We start from the raw sequence: 16,706 nt of genomic DNA, 5'->3' as shown, positions 1-16,706 counted from the left end.
GAGATGCTTGTTCATTCACTGACTCAGCTTTCCTCCTGCAGTTGGCATCATTGCCTCTGTTTTGTGAGGTGGAGGACTTTGTGGACTGGTGTTGGATTAATGGGTTAATGTTGGACTTGTGGGCTTGGGCAGCATTGGGTTGAGATGTTTTCGTGATGCACATTTTCTTTGTATAAAACTCTCTCTTATCCATGAGTCGCTGTGGATTTGTTTCTCCAAAGTACCTAGACTAATACAATAATCTTTACAACCAATTTTAGCATTTTCTTCTTCCTTGTACTTATTATTATTCATGCAATTATTTTTTAATTGTGCCAAAAATATATACAACAAACATTATCCAATTCAACAACTTCTATATGTATAATTCAGTGTCAATGATTATACTCTTTGTGTTGTATAGCCATTATTGATATCCTTTTCCAAGTGATTCCACCATTATTAACATAAACTCAATGCCTCCGAAGCAAAAAACCCTACCCTCCTTCACCCATAGTCACCATAGGTCAAATTTGGTTTCTTTTTTTTAAAGTAGTTTTCTTGATATAATAGTCACATATCATACACTTACATAGTTAAATCTCTTTTAACAAGAGTTGTGTGTGTGTACACACACACATCAACACAATTTGCTCTAATGATTTCTTAAAAAGTTAAACATACATATACCTGATGATCCTGTTATCTCACTCTTAGGTATTTATCCAAGAGAAAGGGGAATCCATGTCCAGACAAAGACTGTCTCATCGAACAGATGATCCAAGATCACTAGTCACCTTTCTCAACGATTGCCAAATAATAGCCTTGCAGATATTTTATATCGCAAGAAAAAATGAAAATAAAAACAAATACCCTCATTGGTGAGTAGATACAAATAAAAAGTTGAACAGGTAAAAATAGAGTACTTAAAACTAGCTTCTGGATTCTAGGAAGGTGGGTAGTCTGAGCCTGCATCCCTACCTTCTCCTTCTCCTCCCTCACTTCTCAGGAGAACAACTACCAGAAACTGTGCTGGCCAAGGCTGTTATTATAGGCCTCCAGACCACTGGAGTTCTCCCATGAAGAACTAGGCAGTAGGGAAAGTTTGCTACTCCTTGAGGTACTGGGCCCACACCTACGATTTGAAAACTCCCTAATAGTTGAGCTGGAGAAGAAGAACCCTGCTATTCCCGTCGTTAAAGGACTGACAGTGTCTACTTCCTCAAATGGACAACGGCCAAGCTGTCCTAATCCTGCTGACCTCAGCAGACTGAGAGTAAGGGTTGCTCTGGTGAGTTGAAACCCCCAGACTTTAAGGTTTCAGAAATTCTTCAGTGTCAGACTCTTTCCACTCAAGAGACACTACTTACGTCCTCAATCTCAGGCTCAGCTTCAGCCACAACCAAGTGTTTGTGAACTGGCCTGCCTCCATACACAGCTGTGTTAGCCAACACCTGGTTAGCAATGCCAGAGAGACCTGCACAAAAACCATACACTGGTGCCTACCCGAACACAGCAAAGAAGACCCACTTACTCAAGGAACTCAAACTCAATGACAGCTGACAGTAGAAGCACCCGCGTGGCTTCTACTGACGAGCCACACAGAAGAGAGAGAAGAGTGCAAAGGAAATAAGGAAAAAGTACCAAGGAGATTCAACGAAGAGATTGAATCAGCTCAGAACTTTTCAGAGCTACAAATATTTCTAAACAGAAAAATTCATCAGATGAACATATGAAGAACAATCCTTTCTGAGAACAGAATTTACATTCCAGAAGATTAAATGGCAACAATCTCAGGATAGGGAAACATGTTATTAAAAAGATTTTTAAAACTTGGAGACAAATTCAAGAGGCTTGTAAATTTATTAAGTCTAGGGGGGAAATGAACACCAAATATTATTTTAGGAACTATCATACAGTACACAAGGAAATCACTGGGATAATTAAAGTGAAATAGCTCAATACAGATCTACATTCTTCCATCATAACTCACTTGAACTCAGTCATAAACTTTTCAAATCAGCAAGTAACATTTTTCTAAAACAAGAAGGCAAAAATCTGAAATTCATTTTTTCCACATTAAAGTACAATATTTTGCACATTATCTTGCATCTCTCACAATCCATGCTTTTTCTTCTAGATATACTCGTGTGTCTATAAGGAAGTGTCAAAAAGTTTATGGAAAAATTCCAATAGCTTTCCATTTTTTCCATGAATTTTTTTTTTCCTTTTTGTTTTTTATCTCCCCACAAACTTTTTGTAGCCCCTTCTTAATTAGGAATTGTTTTAAACATCTACTCTGGAGAGGATATATTACATACACAGTTTAACCTAAACTTCAAGACACTTTGGTTTTACAGTGGTCTTCATTTAGGACTGTAAATTATTTTTCTAAGATTGGCAACCATAGCTTACTTTCATCGCATATAAAAATTAGAATTTCTCTACCAAACTAGAGCTTAAGTGTACAGGATTGTCCAAAAGAGCTGAGAAGGAAGTATAAACAGAATGTAGCTAAAAGACCCCCTTTACTGGGTTTATGAGACCACTACAAAGGAGATGTCCCTCACACTGGGTAAGCAGTAAGGACACATAATCTGGGGAGCATTTTCCTTGGAGCTGTCTCTCTCTCGACACCCACACTGCAACCATGATCTCCACTACACACATGAAACAAACCCACTGATCCCGAACCTTGTTCATAGCCTGTTCTTATATTTTCCCCAAATACCTGCCACCAATTATCTACCAGCATCCACCCAGTCACTTCAACTAGGGTAGAGTCATCTCCAAATATTCATGTTCATTCATCTTCCATATATAATCAGTCAGCAAATTTTGTCATTTTTCTATGACTATTCCAAAAGAATAATGAAAAAGTTTGGCCAAAGGAGGGTTTAATGTAGAAATAAAGTTCTAGAGACTAAAGGATTTTAAAGGGAAGGCTTCTTAGCTTACACGTTATCATAAGGGACAAGGATGTGCAAAGTTTTTCTGTGTGTACTAATATTATATATATATATTAGGCTTTGTGAGTCACGAGTCAAAATCAAGGATACTAGGTAGATAACTGACAAGAATGAATATAAGGGGTTGGGGGAACTAGAATGGATTATGACTGCAAAACTCGTCATAAAGGCAATTTAACCATGAAGTGTGGGTTGGAAGGAATGCTCTAAAATTGATGTGGGGGTGGATTGTACAATTCTCCTTGAAATGAATGAATGATTGAACTATTGAATTATATGATATGTAAAGTACTTTCCAATAAAACTGTTGGGAAAAAATTTTACATAAAAAATAAAGAGAACACCCATAAGAAGAAAAGAACATAAAATTTCTCTAAATTTTAGTGATGAAAGTCTAAATATAATTACAATGATAACTGCGTACAATAAAGGTGTCTGTGTCATTGTGAGTTAGACATAGGGCTGTAACCACGAGGTCAGAGGTTCACACTGTGGGAGAAAAATGAGGCTGGCCCCTTCTATAAAGATTTAGATTCTGAGAAACTAAAGAAGGGCTATAAGGCAGACCTGATGGCAGTTGTGGGCAGAGAAAGGAACTCTTTTTATGGGGATAATATATGTGCTTAATTGGGGTTCAAAATTAGTGTTCCCTTCACAAAACTGAACAGAAAATTTCACCTGTAATGCTGGTTTATACTGACATTTTATATATTTGAAAATGTCTTTTCACATAGGTACTGTCAAATACTAGTTATCAATTAGAATTATATGACTAATTGAATATACGTAGTCACTCTTTGGAAGACATATTTAGAATTCCTTTAGATTCTTCTTTTGATATTTGCTATAGCATGTCATTACATTGCAGCTTAATCACTTGTAATGTATTATGTGAAGTTCTTCACTTACACAAGGGATTTTGAAATATGGGAATTTCCTTCACACTTGCATTGTAATCTGAAAAATGCTACTAGAGCTGGGGTTGGAGTTCCACATACGTACCCACTTCCTATTTCCTGTGGGAATAAAGATCTTGTTTTAACGTTTGACAGCAATGGAAACACAACCAGCACCACCACTGGCATTACTTGTGATTCAAAGGCTAGTTATCATCTCAGGGACTTTACCACTTTCCCATGTAAGGGCTATCTTGCCTTGTACTAATAGTTGAATTAGTTTAGAAACATTATCAAGTTGACAGCAAAAGCTAAGTATTCAGCAAATGGTTGCATGAAGGTAGTTTGCTTTTTAAAGTCTGTTTCAGCTCTGAGTTCAAAATATTCACAATAAAACTTTACCATTGGTTGACCATCAAACAGTTATGTCTGAGCATAGTACAGCAAGTTAGGATATTTAGCTTCTATTTTTGACAAAATTTCACAAAACTGATGACCATTGTGGGTTCACCCGTCTGGGCCATGATTCTTGGTGGTTTGTCAGTTATGTAATTATGTAGTCATCCCTTTTGTGATCTGATACAACGCAATCACTTCCATGATGAGATTTCCTATCGGTTGAAATAGTTTCCTTGAGGGGCATGGCTAATACATATGGATATTCTGGCTAAGTTTTCTGGCTTCTTGTTCAACATGAATCCTGCGTCTGACTTGGTCATCATCTGACCTCTGGTTCTTTGGACTTGAGACAGTCGCCTGCTTTACTGCCTGCTGATTTTGGATTAGTCGCCCGATAGCTAAGTGAGTCAGGAAAAGGCTCCGGCCTGACTTCTCACCCATGGACTTGGGCCTGCCAGCTTCAGCAATCATGTGAGCCATTTCCTTGATATAAATATCTCTCTTTTCTCTCTCTACACACACACACACACACACACACACACACACACACACTCCAAATGACTGTAAGAGTTACCATGAGATAAGTATATAAAGTCTCTTTTTTTGTGGGCCATCCTTGGAGGTCAGGTCTAAAAATGTAAAAAACAAAATTAACAGAAGGTCAAGTGGAGAAGAGTACAGGCAGCACATTTAGGAGGAGACTCAACAAAGCTGACAATCATCAGAAGGTGAATGCTCATGGGTGTGGGAGAGTGAAGGAAGTCCACCAAAGAGAATAAAATTAAATGAAATACAATGATTTAACAAGAAAACTCTATCAAAGTTGAAAAATCCACTTACTGACACAGCGATCGTGGTACTATCGGGTCTCCATTCAGCTTGTTTGTAGGATCCAAACTGAGCAAACGATTTTGCAGGCTCCTTGTAGGTTACGATCAACACACTAGGCTGTAAGGAAGCAGTTGCATTTGTATTAATATAGCATAAACGCATTTGTATTAATATAGCATAAACACAGATTCAACTAAAATGAAAGGTAACTTATCCCGGAGTCCCCTGGAAGTGGTTAAATAATTAAAAAAAAAACAACAACCCAGTATAATCTAATACTAAACCTTAAGCTTCAAATAGCTCAGTTCCAAACAACCAAAAAATAATTGTTCAGCGAACACCTCCTACACCTCTTGGTCTAAAGAGACCAGGCAGTGCAAATCTAATTCTAAACAATGTCATAGTTATACAACACTTTGCAGCCTTTCCAGCATTTTCTACTTGGTCTCAAGCCTGGAAAGAGCTACAACAAAATAGGAGGAGACAGAAATGTACGGGAAGAGTTTTTGTACACTGGTGTATGCAAGCACATTTTCATCTCTCTCGGCTAAGTTTACCGGGGTGTGAGATTGCTGGGCCACATGGAAACTCTCCAAGGAGGTGTATCTCTTTGAGGACGGCCCACATCTTTCCAACACTGGCCACACGTCTGCTAGTGTTTGTCATCGTGTATTTGTGATCGTAGCCATCCTTCTGAGTGTGAACCTGCATCTCAGTTTTATTTTGATGTGCACTTTCCAAATGACAAGCATCTCTTCAGAGGCTGATGGGCCACTTGGATATCTGCTTTACAGCAAGACCTTTTCAAGCCCATTATCCATTTGAAAAACACCTATTCAAATCCATTTTAAAAACCCATTATCCATGAAAAAAAATGGAATCACCACCTCTTCAAAGGGGCATGCCCAATAACTGACTTTTTGAAGCTGAGTGCTCAAGTTAAGGTAACTGTTACTGAGAAAAGTGGGTGAAGGGAGACGGCGGACAGTGTAAGACATGACAAAACAATAATACTTTATAAATTATCAAGAGTTCGTGAGGGAAGGGGGTGGGGAGGGAAGGGAAAAAATGAGAAGCTGATACCAAGGGCTCAAGTAGAAAGACAATGTTTGAGAATGATGAGGGCAAGAAATGTACAAATGTGCTTGACACACTGATGTATGTATGGATTGTGATGAGTTGTACGAGCCCCCAATAAATTGATTAAAAAAAAAAAAAGAAAAAGAACAAAAAAACCCCAGATAACTGTTACTGTAATAAAATTCATTATACACGGGGATAGGGTTCTCTGGCCATCCTGACCCCCACCATATAACCGGTAAACAATTCAACATCAAGGTTAAGAATCGGGGCACACCTCAAAGATACCGTGGCTTGGTCCCAGAGCATCACAGCAAGGCGAGTATCACAATGAAGCTAGTCCCACGAGTTTTTTTGTTTCCCAGGGCAGGTAAAAGCCACCTTTACCCTAGAAACTATAGTCTATGGCATGTGAGGAAGTCTAACTAGTGTGAGAACGACCACATCATGAGAGCCAAGAAGTGAGCACATGCTATCGGGGAAAATGGTGCCAAGCGACTTACTTGACACACAGGGTTGACACAAACCTTCCGTTTGTTAAAGTGTGGGGGTGGGGATGGGTGGGATGGGGGCTATATCTGCAAGATGCAATAAAATGAGGAATGCCTATACACGTTCTTAAGTACGAACGAACGTTTGTGTCTTTGGCAAGTGATTTAATGTCTCTTATGGTTCAGTTTCTACATCTTTAAAATAAATGTAATGACACATCCGATCTCATTGGCCAGAACTGCTCTAAAGGTTACATAAATTAAATACCACATTTGGTAGCGTGCCCAGCACTTCTTAAGCACTACGGCTATTTTATTATCACTTTAATGTCTCAGGATCACATAATTAAAGATACTACAAAACAAAGCTCTCGGTTTTTTCCCTGAGATAATTATTCAGAATCCCTACATAAGGCACCATTAACACATTGTTTCCTGCTACAGTTTATGTAATGAAAATAAGGTTGGCTCTATGCTCTGGCAGTCTAGCTGACTGTGTGTGTGCGTGTGAGGGGGGAGGATTGAGTCTGAGGGTGGAGCAGAATGATTTGAGGTAGACCCAAGGGAACTTTCTAAGCTGATGAAAAGGCTCTAACTCTTAGCTGAGACAGTGGTTACACAAGTACCGGGGTATATACACTTGTCAACATTCACTTAAGATCAAATTTACTGTACATCAGTTTTATCTCATAGACACACACACACATGTTCCAAAGTCACCATTTAAGCATATGGATTGCTGTTTACAAAAGCAGGAAAGATTACTAATGTAGGTTATTTAAATAAAAAAGTATTTCCTCATTGGTCAGTAGCTAAACAGAATATAAGTTAACCAGAAACATTATATTCACCTGCAGTTATGTTTCACTGTGCTAAATAAAACAGTTCTGAGTTCTGTTAAAAATGCACAAAGTATTGTTTTCAAAGCAGATACATGACACTGGTTTTACTGTAACCTGCAGTTTTTGTCATTGATACTGTGTGGGTAAACGATGAGTGACAGTCCTCATTTTCCACAGCTATACTCCTGAAGGGTAAAACTTAACAGTTGGTGGCAACTGAAAGTGATGTCTCAACACCGAAGCACTGTGTGCTACATTGAGACAATCAACCTTACAGGTAGGGAGAGGCTGGACAATACTCTTAGGCAGCTTTTTTGGGGAGGGGTGAGGGGGTGGCGGCTTTCTTTTGCTCCTATATAGAATGACGAATATTTAAGGAATATCTCTTTCCCATGTTTCAGAGCTCTTCTATCCTGTTACTAATTTTTTTTTCTGGGTACAATGTACTTTATTGATGGTGCATGATAAGGTCGGGCTCTCTAAGCCCCTCCCCTTCTTTCAGGGGGTCTGGATGGAATATTCTCAGTGTGTTGGGGGATGAGTTGGGGGCATAGACTCCCCAGAAGCTGAGGGCTTCTCTTCCTCTAGTGCTGTTGCTGGGGCAGGTGGTCTAGGGGGGCTCTTACTCCTTGGAGGCCATGTGGACCGTGGGGTCCACCACTCTGTTGCTGGGGCCAAATTCATTGTCACACCAGGAAATGAGCTTGACAAAGTGGTCGTGGAGGGCAATGCCGGCCCCAGCATCAAAGGTGGAAGAATGGTGTCACTGCTTAAGTCACAGGAAACAACCTGGTCCTCAGTGTAGCCCAGGATGCCCTTTAGGGGACCATCGGACACCTGCTTCACCACCTTCTTGATGTCATCGTCCTTAGCAGCTTTCTCCAGACGGCAGGTGAGATCCACGACTGAGTGGGGAGGATGTTCTGGGCCGCCCCACGGCCGTCACGCCAGTGTTTCCCAGAGGGGCCATCACCGTCTTCTGGGTGGCAGTGATGGAGTGGACTGTGGTCATAAGTCCCTCCACGATGCCAGGAGTGGACTGTGGTCATAAGTACCTCCACGATGCCAAAATTGCCATGGATGACCTCGGCCAGGGGGGCCAAGCAGTTAGTGGTGCAGGAGGCATCGCTGACAATCTTGAGGGAGTTGTCATATTTCTCATGGTTCACGCCCATCACAAACATGGGGGCATTGGAAGAAAGGGCAGAGATGATCACCCTTTTGGCACCGCCCTTCAAATGAGCCACAGCCTTCTATAGGGTTGTGAAGACACCAGTAGACTCTATGATATACTTGGCCCCCACTTGATGTTGGTGGGATCTTGTTCATGGAAAATGGAGATGGCCTTCCCATTGATGATAAGCTCCCAGTTCTCAGCCTTGCTGGTGCCACTGAACTTGTCATGGGTGGAATCATACTGGAACATGTAGACCATGTAGTTCAGGTCAATGAAGGGGCCATCAATGGCAGCAATATCCACTTTGCCAGAGTGGAAAGTAGCCCTGGTGACCAGGCACCCAATGCAGCTGAATCCGTTCACTCTGACCTTCACCATTGTGTCTCTGGGATGCGGCTGGGGCTGCACAGGAATGGGAGAGATGGCTGCCTGTAGCACAAGGAGGAGCAGAGAGCCTCTGTTACTCATTTTTATCCCACGTGCTATATGCTAAACCGAGAAGGGAGCTTTAATGGAAATGTTTTAAAGCCGATTTCATGTAGACAATATCATCTCTACAACATCTGTACTAAATATGTCTAAGTTTAATCTAATCAATCCTTTCAGGATCCAGGAAATAGTTAATAATTACACAAATATAGAATCTGGTGGTCTACCAAAAAGTGGTTAAATTTACTAAATAACATCCCATCGCATTGCATGAACTTCGAATGGACCTTTGTTTTCAAATTAAAGGGGAGGGAGAATATAAAATAAATTTAGGAAGGTCAAATGAAATGACAATTGTGTGACGTTAGAGAATTAGTAATTTTAACATAACTGCATCATGGTTCCGGGAGAAAGGTGGGGCTTTCTACTGCTGTGAAGAGTTGCAGTCTCAGAAACCCACAGGGGACGTGCTACCCTGTCCTTTAAGATTGCTCGGAGTAGGGTCCACTCAACGGCTGTCAGCTAGGCTTCATGGTTACGTCTGTGTGCCATTTTTAGAAGAGGCATACTGAGAAATTGAGATATCAATAAAATATCTTATGTTTCAATTTTCAAATGACTACACATTTGCACATTCAGACATATACACATGTACAGTCACAAAATAATAACATACTGAGCATTGTTCCCAGATTACACAAATCAGTGGTGGCCCCACCTGCGTGTGCACAAGTGGGCAGAACTGGTGGTGGGGATTGAGCTCCGTGCACAGATGCTGAAAGGAGTGAAGGAAGGAAGAGCCAGCACATATACTTCCCAGCATGGAGGTAAGTGTCAGCTGTGGGTCAGAGGCCAGCATGCCTCAATCACAGCACACCACAACAGCCATGATGATGAGTCTCAGCCACAGAACATGTAATAACACACGTGAGTGTTCATTTTAAAGCATTCGATAAATATTCCATACTACAGAAAGTCAAAGGCATAACAAACTTAAGAAAGATCTCTATAAAAGCTGGTTAAAAAAGGAATATCATCAATGAACTACAAAATTCACATCAATGAATTACAAAGTTCACTTACATACATTAACTACCTAATTCCTTTATGCAAGAAAAAGAGTATTTTTAAATGCACAAACACTGGTGCAGTGAACACACCGAGCTGCTAACTGGCAGGTTCCTGGTTCAAGCCAATCCGTTGCTTCCTGAGAGAGATGTGGCAGTCTGATTTACAGCCCTGGAAACCCTGTGGGACAGTTCTACACTATCCCTTAGGGCCGCTGCTGAGAAGATTCACTCAACAGCAATGGGGCTTTGGACGACATCTTTAGATTATACTACAGAATCCCTCTGTGCCAGAAAAACAATAAACACTTTTAAATATACTAAGTAGTACATATTAATTACTCCAGTTTGACATGTTCTATCCATGTTTCACGGCATTCCTTTTCCCTATATGGCACCTTCCCAACTTAGCTTCATAATCTATTCCTCAGGTTCAACAGAAGGCAAGGAGAACCCAAGCCCACCAACCATCCCATCTGCCTCAAGGCATCAGTTCCCTCATCTGTAAAACAAAATGTTTATAAACAGAAAGAAAATGGCTCTCCTTCACAGTATCACTATTTACAAGGAATCATCTACCATAAGGTTACAGGCACCGTGCTTGGGGTTTAATGGGCATTTAACCATCTTTAAATCTAAGTAAAACTACTTGATAGGTGTTCAGAAAAGAGTCAACATAGTAGCCCGTGAGCGCTCCGCTGAGAAAAGTCTGTGCTCAAGGTTAGTCCTTGGTTGGCACCTGGGGTCTTGGGTGTTGGGAGGGTTCCCACCATTCTCTAACTGAGAAGAATGGCTTACTGCGCCTACAGTCTGTACAAGCCACAAGATCGTTGCAGACCTGTTTTCCTCCCGAAGTGTATAGTTTCCGTGTGCGCCAGGCAGAAGGTTCCTACCTACTTGTGCTGTTGGTAAGTGCCACCAAGTTGGTCCCCCTCATAGTAGCTCTACATACAGCAGAAGGAAATACCACCCAGGCTGCAGCCCAGTACACTCCTGGGGCACCGGGTCTCTAAGGAGCTTCCATGGCAGACAACACTTCCTCCGTGCTGTCATAATTTGACGCTGAGGAGCTAAGTGCCTCCTGGGACTACACAGAGTGATAACACTCTTTCCCCCAGATGTCACCCCACACATCTTCTCTGGGCTGATTTTGGGTTGTCTCCTCTGTGATGTATCACCTTCCCCTTATACATGCCCAACTATATGTCTCCCGAGACTCTAGGGCCTAGAGGGTCACCAAAGCTGAGGGTCTCACAGGCAGAGAGAAATCCAAAGATGAGCACAAGACATGGTAAACATGTAGATAAATACAAGTGCTGAATAAACGGTTTTCCCCTTTCCTCTCAATTTATGTAAAAGACATGAGATTCCATAAAATGATAAAATACTATAATGCACCTACTGTTGAGCTTGTAATATGTGAGGGCTTCAAAAAGTTTGTGGGAAAATTCCATTATCTTTTAATTCCATTTTCCCACTAACTTCTTGAAGTCCCCTCATATATTATATAGTCTTGGCACTAGTACCTCAAAGAAGAGAGCTGGAAGGGTGTTATATTTAACTGGCATTAAGTAATAATTGAAATAGTGTTCAGGAAGTCCACAGGCTATGAACTTGTCCTTTGCTGTTAGGTAAATGTGACCTCACTTTGAAATGACCCTTACAAACTAAACTCGCTGTCAGCTACTTGATGCTGAGTCACACTGACCCCCACAGAACAACTGCCCCTGTTTGAGTTTATGAAGCTGTAACTCTTTACGGAGTGGAAAATCCCATCTTTCTGAAAAAAAAAAAAAAAAGTTCATCACAATCACTTTCACCTGTTGCACATGCAGCTTTTACATCACTGAAAAGGCTGGAAGGCTTTTCTTGCACTAGGACAAAACCCAACCCATCAGGGGTTTCTCAGAGTCTATACAGGAGCCAACAGCTTCCTCTTTCTCATGTGGAGCAGCTCCTGGGTTTGAACTGCTCACTGACCTAGCAGTTAACAGCCCAATACCTAATCCACAGCACCACCAGGGCTCCTTATTGTTGCACTACCACGACAACAACCCACTGCCACGGAGTTGATCCTAACACACAGAGCCCCAGTCCAGGGTTTGGTTTCTGAGACAGTAATTTTTTATGAGATGACATCAGCTAGCCTCTTCTTCTTTGTGTGAAGTAGATGGTGGGTGGGTTTGAACTACTGGCCTTGTAGTTAGCTGCCACAGTGCCACCAAGGCTCCTTCATTAAAGTAAGGCTAAATTAGAACCATACACACCTGTTCCCAGTCACCTACAAACTCACTTTAAAGATACACTTGAAAGGGATATGGTTCCTAACTCAGGGGACTGTCTGTAAGAGGTTAAGATTGCTACTGTAATCACCAGAGCAGCTGTTAGGGAAAAAGAGGTTCAGAAATCAGCAATTAAATGAGTAATCACAATGGTCTCATTTGCAACCTGTCATGGGGATGATGCAGCTATACAACAGGAGAAAAACTGAAGCCCCATTTTGGTGCTTATTATTATAATAACCTAAAAACTGGGAACTATCCAAATAGTCATCAACTGGAAAATGTGTAAAACATGTAGCATATCCATACAACAGCGTACTATTCAACAATAAAAAGGAGTGCTACAGCCTAGGTGCATCTCCAACCCACAATGTAAGTAAAAACCCTGCGCTATCGAGTGGTCACTTGCTTGCTCAGCAGCTGACCGAAGTTGTCCGGAAGGAAGCGCCTGGGAAACCTGGGCGCACAGCCCCCCCCCCCACCCCACCTGCAGTGCACAGAACCAACTCGATGATAATGGGCCACCTGGGTTCTAGGAATGATAGTGGCATCCTGTCACATGCTTCTGGCTACCTGAATACCCTCTTTGATAAACTACTCAAGTCCTTTGCCCATTTTTTCACTGGGGTGTCTTTCTACTGTGAACCGGCAGAAGTTTTATATACATATTGTGGTTATCAGACCCTTCACCGATGATCTATGGCTCCTGAATCCATCCCCCGACCCCACCACATCTGTAGTTGGCCTTTTCATTTTGTTGACCAAGTCCTTGGATGTCCACGAGTATTTGGGTCTTTATTTTGTCCTTTGCTGCTTGAGCTCTACTAGGTCCACAGCTAGATTATTATTATTTTACAGCTACATTATTTTTATACACCTCAATAAAGCTGTCAACATATTAAGCCACACTAAAGCCTATCATGTATCTACAACATCCAAATTGTCATATGCCAATGTATGTGTAACTTGTACAGTTAACCCTTGAACCACCCAGGTTAGAACTTCGTGGGCCTCTCAGACATTGATTAAAAAAAACCAACACAGCACTAATCATCCCCACGTGAACACGTAATCTTCTCCAGTGAAGTGTGGTACCGCAGTAAATATGTGCTCTCTTGAGTATGTTCTGTTGTGTTTAGTGCAACACTATAAACCCCAAATAACACCCTGGGGCCCACATGAAGGGCCATTAGTGGTGCTGGACATGATCCCAAGAAGCAGAGAGAAATCATAGCATTAGAAGAAAAAGCTGACTTGCTTGATTTGCACCACAGACAGAGGCTACAACTGTGGTTGCCTGTGGTCTCAAGATAGAGGAAGGAATCAGATTTAAGGACCTTTTTTTTAAAAAAAAGGAAATTAAAGAAGCCATCGCTGCAGCTAAGTCAGTAGGTTTATGAAAACCTTCACTTGTAATCTCAGAATGAAAATGCAGTTTTTATGTGCATGCTGTTTCATAGTACATATCACATACAAAATATATGTTCATTTACTATTTATGTTATTCATAAAGATTCTAAGCAACAGTGAGCTATCAGTGAAGTTTTGGGGAAATTACATTACTTGTTCAAGGTCAAATGTAGTTAAAATAAAGCATCTTGTTTTTTAGATAGGTTCTAAGAGCAAATTAAATTTTGACAACTTGGGCTTAAAAGAATAGTAAGACTTCTTGATTCCAACTGAATGATGCCTGCCCCTCAGTAAGAAATGACATAACTATCTCTCTTCAGTGGTAAGTTTGAATTACAGAATATTTCAAAAGTTGTGTTGTTGTTTTTTAACTAATTGGTATTCTCAACAGCAACCAAATATTTTTAAATTGCAAGTTAATTTTATTTAGTCTAATTAATTAAATTGCTTAACTACATTTGAGTCTACACTTGGGTAGAGTGCTCTCATGTAGTAATTTCCTCTACCACCACGTTAAGCAACACAAAAACACACAGTACAGCATATTTAATATGTAGCATACTCAACTCACTGCCAGTGAGTTGGAGTAGAACTGCCCCTGTGGGTTTTCGAGACAGTAACTCTTTACAGAGTAGAAAGCCTCATCTTTCTCAGGTGGTGGTTTCAAACTGCTGACCTTGACGATCCCAAAGCACAGCCCAAAGCAAATAATCACCACCAACTAGGGCACCTCTCAATCATATACAAAGAGAAATAAATCCTGTTTCGATTTATGTTCAGTACTTTCAGTTTAGGAAAGGCAGAGATCTGTTCGAGGTGCTAGTTATTTCTAAACACCTCTCAAGCATCTGCTAATTGCCCTTTTCACAAGGGCTCAAAGCCTCTGGCAGGAAAATGAATTTTCATAACATTGTTTTCATTGTATTCATTGATACAGTAATCTTCTATTCTTGCAAGGGTAGCTAGCTTTCCATTTATGGTAAAGATGTAAATATATGTATTTTAAAGACGAATTTCAAATTTAGAAGTTGGATTGAATGGACAGTAGGAGAGGAGACAGACTGAGCCAGCTGAAGGTCCTCAACCTGGGGAACTTTCCTTCAAATGAGGCCACAGGAATGCCAGAAAGCAATTTACCTGTAACCTGGATCCAGCTAATGACTCAAAGCAGTGGTTCTCAACCTGTAAGTCGAACGACCCTTTCACAGGGGTCGCCCGATTCATAACAGTAGCAAAATGACAGTGATGAAGTAGCAATGAAAATAATTTTATGGTTGGGGGGAGGGGTTCACTACCCCATGAGGAACTGCATTAAAGGGCTATGGCATTGGGAAGGTTGAGAACCACTGACTCAAAGGCACATGAAGGTGGCTGGGAACGTCCTCTCCTTAAATCTGTTTCTACTGCTCCCCGGTCCGTGTGCTTCCTCCACACATTAACAAACACACACACTGGCAACCAGGAGTTCAACTGGTTCTTTAGGACTACACACTACCTTAATTTTGATTAGAACTACAGCTTTGATCTGAAGCCTCCCCATGAGATGAATTGGCCAGTGCTGCAACCATGGGCACAAAGAGAAGAATGACCATTAGAGAGGACGGTGACGGTGTCTCATGCTGTTGTCCTCAGGGTTGCTGGAGTAGGAACCGACTTCATGGCACCTAAACCAAATCACAATCTAGTAAAAATCTAATGCCTGAAGTGGGGCCCTTTATCCTGCTGCAACACTTTTCTAATCTAATTTCGATCATGTATAATGAAAATAAACGAAACCCACTGTGCCAGATAGTCTGCTCAGACTCATCGTGACCCCACAGGCTAAGTCAAGCTGCCCCACAGGGGTTCTAAGGCTGTAAATGTAGCTGTCACATGTTCTTCAAACCTGACTTTTCAGGTAGTCGGTTAGCAACCCAGGAGCTGAGAATTTTAAACACTGTACCACCAGGTGCCATTAAAGGTATTACACTTGTATTTCATTCACCTTCATTTATATAACTATAATTTTAGGTTTCCTGATTTGTTTTCATTTAATACTACAGTTCTTTCTTATTACATGTCCACACTTAAACACTGTCCAACTATTAGACATTTAAAAATTCTGTGCTGCAAACTAGACAGATACCCTAAATTCATGAATTTATTTTTAAAATGATTATTAGTCATCTATTTTGTACAAAGTACCTGTATCTAAATGCTGTACAGTCAATTCTACCCCTAACACCCCACACACACACTCCCATCTACGAGGAGTAGAACATCTTCACAGCGTTCCAGTGCTGACATTGGAACATGGTGAAGTTTGCCAGGCCTATCTACCGAGGTCTCTGAATGGGTTTGAACTGCCACACTTGTGTACTGCTTGGGACCTCCTGATTGTGTCTCCAGAAATAAGCCTGCTTCTGTTCTCTAGACATCTGCAATCTAGTTAGAGAAGTCAAGTACATGTGCAAAAGTCTCCTGGTTTTGACAGATAAGAATGACTCACAGAGAAAGGATTTCCACAGACGCTGAAGGATGGGTAATTTTCTGATAGGCAGAGATGAGGCAGGTAAGCATTCAAGGTGAGGCGTGTCCTTTAGCCTCACACTAAGGAGTTTGAACTTGTTTCTCTAGCCAAGAACAATAGACGACTGCAGAAGAAGTGTGCAGAGTGAATAATACAATGAGTTAAAGGGTGAAAATGGGAAGGTTTGGAAAATGTAGACATGAATTACGTGGCATGCCCTAGTTCAGGGGTCCTCGAACTACAGCCCTCGGGCCACATGCGGCCTGCCAAGGATATTTATCCAGGCCGCCGGGTGTTTTTGCCCCGTTTTGTTTTTTACTTCAAAATAAGATATGTGCAGTGTGC

General features: G+C 41.2%; 1 protein-coding gene across 1 annotated transcript in view; it reads right to left on the bottom strand.

Annotated features, from left to right (window-relative positions):
* RIC1 (RIC1 homolog, RAB6A GEF complex partner 1) overlaps positions 1-5,167 on the bottom strand; it is a 62,353-nt gene extending 57,186 nt beyond the window's left edge. The window contains exon 1 of the mRNA XM_045289178.1: positions 5,084-5,167. The gene's annotated coding sequence lies outside the window, so the exon portion shown is untranslated. The remainder of the gene's footprint in view (positions 1-5,083) is intronic.
* Between the last annotated feature and the right edge of the window lie 11,539 nt (positions 5,168-16,706).

The sequence above is a fragment of the Echinops telfairi genome, unplaced genomic scaffold (genome assembly GCF_000313985.2).
Source record: "Echinops telfairi isolate 266 unplaced genomic scaffold, ASM31398v2 ScPeMD7_25;HRSCAF=90, whole genome shotgun sequence".
In the NCBI taxonomy this organism is placed as follows: Eukaryota; Metazoa; Chordata; class Mammalia; order Afrosoricida; family Tenrecidae; genus Echinops; species Echinops telfairi.
Note: the sequence above shows the minus strand (reverse complement) of the source record. Positions and strands in the feature narration are given on the sequence as shown.